This window comes from Echiichthys vipera (genome assembly GCF_963691815.1).
Source record: "Echiichthys vipera genome assembly, chromosome: 22".
NCBI classification, from domain to species: Eukaryota; Metazoa; Chordata; class Actinopteri; order Perciformes; family Trachinidae; genus Echiichthys; species Echiichthys vipera.
The window spans coordinates 13,083,936-13,089,415 of record NC_139847.1 but is presented as its reverse complement, the minus strand read 5'-3'; positions in this window follow the sequence as shown (position 1 = coordinate 13,089,415).

The window sequence follows — 5,480 nt, the reverse complement described above, 5'->3', positions numbered from 1 at the left end:
CAGTGCCTCCATCTGGCTGTGATTAAGTATCACACCCCTTTGCTTTTTCCATACAGGGAATGTCTTGAAAGCACAAACCTTTAATTATCATAGCCAAGACCCAGCCCTTAGAGCAGGGGTGCCCAACCCTGCTCCTGGAGAGCTAGTGCCCTCTATGTTTTAGGTTTCTCCCTGCTGCAACACACCTGATTCTCATGATGTGCCCATTATCAGACAGCTGAAGCTCGTCACAGTTTTATAAAGTTAGAATCAGGTGTGTCAGAGCAGGGAGAAACCTAAAACATGCAGGGCGGTAGCTATCCAGGATCAGGGTTGGGCAGCCCTGCCTTAAGAGTGCAATTGTTAAGTGGAAAATCTTACTGTAGGTGCTATAGATTATATTGCGTACAGTAAAAAAATTGAAAAATGTGGTCTGTTGTTATAGAACAGGGGTGTCAAACTTCAATTCACAGTGGGCCAAATTTAAAAACTGGGACAAAGTTGCGGGCCAAACTCAATATCTACAAAAAAAAAATGCAAATGTGAATGTTTTCCCTTCTCTCTAGATATGTAATGTTGAACCTTTTCAGTGCAGGTCCTTGTACTTGTCGTGGTGTTTCTTATGTTTTATTCTTTGGTTACAGCCACGGTGGCTCTGCAGACGAGACAAACAGGTCTCTACCTTCATAAACAGATAATCTGCCTCCCATCGGTGCTGAAAGCTCCTGTTCTCCATCTTTCTTTTGGCCGTTTTTGGGGAGGGGTGGATTAAGTTTGTCTGAAGAGACTGGTAGCATGGATGCTCATGTTTGTCAACAGAAAAGTAGACGTGTATGTGCTTTATAATCAAAGGCCAGCTCTCATAGAACCTTGATATAATCTTGCGGGCCAAATATAATTACACCTCAAGCCAGATTTGGCCCATGGGCCTGAGTTTGACACCCCTGTTATAGAAGATGAAATATCAAGGACTGGATGTAGCTAATGCCTTTTTAGACAAACATGTGAATGGAATAACCATTTAGTCCAGAGAACTATAGGTGGCAAAGATAGAAGCTCTTTTTATCCATTTAGTGTTTAGGTGATGTCAGGGAAAGTAACACTACTTACACGTTTGAAAAAAATAAACCCCATTGTTGGATTACTGACAAAATTAAACTTTTTCTTTAGGCTTTAATTTAAAAAAGGCTCCTCATTGCAGAAGTCAGTGGACCCCGATATTTCAATTTGATAAAGGCAAAATTTGTTTGTCCTAAAATGAAGGAAACATAATGTTTATGTAAATATATTCACCCAAGTTGAGAGGCTTTTTCTGTCTGTCATTCTTTTCTTACTAATGCTGAATGTTGACTTACAAGCTACAAATGTACATAAAACATGGACTGCAATGCCACTACCTTTCACACAAAAACCTAAACAGATCTTTGCACTTACTTTTAAAACTTAAAACGTTACTGCAGCTTGCAAGAGCATGACATTCAAAAAAGGGTGTTTGCCAAATTCTTTTTAGATGAAGCTAAGAAACTCCGAAGTCGAAGAGTGCTTCTACTCATTACGTGAATGGTATTGCAATTGAAAAACAAAACAAAATGGAATATGCAAGCTTTACAACATGCAGACTCTTTTGTATGACTTTGTTTTAAGCATATTGAATGTTACTCTCAAAATAAAATGTAAATTTAATCAATTGAGTATCAAAAATAAATGTGTAAAAGTATGATTGTAAGAAGTGTTTTCATCATTCATTGGTCGTTTAGATATATTGGGAAGTTTAAAAAGGCCATTGGGATCTTAAAGCTTTACCATTCAATATTTGTATGTTGATTTTATCAAATGTGAAAGGGGTCACTCATAGTGACGAACCCACAGGAAGTGGGTGGAACTCTCAGTTCAATGGTTAACTTCCGTTTACCCTGGTTTCCCCGAGAGGGGGATGGCGGGTTCCTGCTCTTCAGACTCTGCCGCCCCCGGGCGTGCTCCATTCTGCTGCAGTCAGGACCAGTCAGGACTGTGGGTCAGGTCTATCACACTCAGCTGTTCACTTATAACCCCTGACACGGATGAGACTCCAGCTTTCCACACGCTCAGCCAGCCAGCACTCATCTTTGCTGACTGTTTTCCTGCTGCCAACTCTGCCTGACTGATCCTCCTTCATCGCCTGTTCTACGGTAAACAACTAGTCTTCTGTACCTGACCTTGAGTGAAAACTTTCACAAATCTAAAACTGTGTTTTATAAACTCTAGTTTTTCTAGTAAAATCCAGTCCAATCCAGATTATAGATATAGTGGTTGTGATTCTGGACCTGGTCCAAAGTGGTCTTCATCTGAAAAAAGCAGTGAAATCTCCCTTTTTTGCATTTTCCCAAATTAAATAAAACTGTGTTTGATAGAAACTCTAGCTTCTTTAGTATAATCCAGTCCAGATTTGTCAAGTATAGGTATAGTGGTTTTGATTTTGAAAAAAGCAGTGAAATCTCTCTTATTTAATTTCATAAATACTGTGAGATTTAACACATGTCAAAATGGGTTTCAGAAAGTTTTAAAGCTTTACCTAAAAGCTTTAACAACAGTAAGAGGTGCAAAAAAACGAGGAGCAGTCGCTCAACTATGTAAGTTAAATTCCCCTTAACTTTCCCCTGAACTGGTGTGGTGGAAACTTTTCTAGACTGGTCAAGATTACTGTTTCCACTGGTCCTTTTGCTACACAACGAGAAATCTTCTTCTTTGGAACAGAACTTCTTGAGACCTTGATGCAAGCACAAGATTTTATATACTGGGTATACCGCAGGGCGTCATCCGCTAACGTGCACAAGCAATGTTAGGTTATGGCGCACAGAATACAAGAACAGGGCATTTTTATAGGATTCTGTTACATTGCTGTCTATGTGGAGTACACTTCAGATGTTCATGTGTTGTCAACATAACACCTTAAAGAGGAACTTTGCTAGCAGAGGTATAACTGAACAGGATGTGGTTTTCATCTCTGCATATGCTTTCTTAGCAGGTGCGCCTGGTACTGGAGAAGTGCAAAAACAAGTTTCATAAGTACAAAAAGAGGGTCATGCTATAAGCACATTTGTTCTACAGGATGTTGCACAGACATAATCATAAGCAAACATGGTTATTGGTTATTTTACCTTGCAACAAGCATCACATCCAGTAATCATTTTACCATACTCTGGTAAATCAGAGACTTGCGAATCCGGGTGCTCACTTCCGCTTCGAAATTATTTTTTTTTTAAGTTGTGTGTCAAGTAGGCTATACGATTTGTCATATTTCAAGGACTCATTACATTCAAATTTAGTGATAACCTCTTTAGGCATGATTGTTATAGAGTGTCCAGTCTGGTTATAAGCAACTTTCTGCGTGGCGTGATCTGAGCTAGCAGCACAGATGTCGAGTTTGTATCCCTGCCGGAAACTGCTTCCACCTGGTTGGCAGCAAGGAAACACTACTAGGTTACTACTGAGTCTGATAGAAAACTTTTGTGACTCTGAACTTAACAAAAACAAACTATAGACTTCATATAATTTATCATCATCGATGATCCTGACAAAGAAGCTTACATTTTTTAAAACAATATTCTACTTCGCCTTTGAAATCCAGCGCCCATGCAATTCTTGACGGGGATGCAATATGTGGCAAAACACCTGCAGAAAAGGAAGTTTAAGTTTCAGTTGAGTTATTATTGTGGTTGATTTCAAGACAACAGTCTATTTCTACCATTTTTTTTGTCATTCACTAATCCCTTTGTTTTTTGCTGATTGTCTTGCTAGCTTATAGAGCAGTATGCTTGCAGTATATTTTTGATTGTTAGTCACCATCTGTGGGCTACCTACCTAAATACAATGATGAATGGAAAGCTTCATCAGCTTCTCAAAGCATGGAAAAATTATACTTGAAAATGAAGTAAACATTATGAATCTTGAATTGAAATTATAGCTGTAGGCTGCTTGACTAAAGTTTAAAATGGCTCTGAACTTTTGTACTGTAAGTGTAACATTACAAATGTCTTTTTTCACAGGTACTCTGAAGCAAAGAAATGAATATTTTAACACAAGAAACACATCCTTTGATACAGTGTATCATTGACAACAACCTTAAGAAGCTCAAGAAATGACTAAAGGACAACAACATCAATAACTTCAATAGGAATATATGTGATTACCTTCTGCATTAGGGTGCAGATCCAAACAAGGTTTCTCAAAAAGTTTTTTCATTTGCAGTGAGGAGGAGGCAGCCCAAGTTGATGTGATGAAGACATTTCCTGATCTCTTTGGATATGTTTACAAGTTTGCCAAGACCCAAGGGTGGAATTCAGAGACCCCCTTCAAGCAAATGTTTCAAACAAAAGACCCCTCTACCAGCTTGATGAGGCTGTCCATAATCCCTGAAGAGGATCTGGGTGTCCCACTTCAAGAGTCTCAACCCAGTGACCTGAAGTGAAGTTGAATTAAAAAAGCATCAAAGACTTCAAAAGTGACCTCATAGTCTTACAAGAAGTCAAAAAAAAGAAAAGAACACAAGCAATTCTGATGTAATGCACAGGACATGCACATGTGATTCTACTGATATAAGGCTACCTTCTATTCAAGTGTCCAAGTCACATAACATGACAGAGAGCCAGCATGCACAATACCAGGATCCTAAAACTGAAGCTGCAACATGGAATTCAACCATTATTCATGTTATTATTTAACCCCTGTGCTTTTCCTAATGTGACATGTCAAATGTAAGTGTGCAGGTTTCTGTGTATTATGAATAGTAACGGTTTTACAAAGGTTGACAGTAACAGCAAGTAGATTATAAGACACTGTACTGTCATTTTAAGGGACTTTCTCTTCACTTTTGTACTTTTTAAATTAGATTTTATACTATTTCTTTACCAATTTGTCCTTATTAGGAACATTTCTACATTTATTTTGTTACATTTATCTGATGGCTGTAGTTAAGGATTATACACACACATTGATGATATATTTGTACCACTATAGTTTTTTTTTTTATTGAAGTGCAGTTTTTTTTAAAACTTTTTTTCCCCATGACATTGCTATATTATGTGTGTGAAATATGATGAATTTAAGTATAACATTGAATCCTGTGTTGTTGTTTTTCACAAATAACTGGTGTGTTAAGAGAAATTTTAGTTGAGCCTTTCTTGACGTTGTTCTTGATGATTGTGAGAGGAATAAAGAGGTCTTACATTTTTCTGTTCTTTAAAATTCTGAATGTTGGCTTACTAGCTCCAAGATGTACACAAAACATTGTCACACAAAAGTCTGCAGGGATGTTTGTACAATAAAATGTTACTGGAGCGTTCTAATGTAACTGCCTGGTGTTATATGAACTTTGATGATGGATAGCAGGTATTGCAACAACAACCACATAAAACCTATGCCCAGCACAGCATTTTAATTCACTTTAAATGGGAGGAGCAAGAATGAGGAAGAACACAGCCAGAGAGATCACTGTGCTCAGTGCTTGCTCGTGTGTCAGCGAT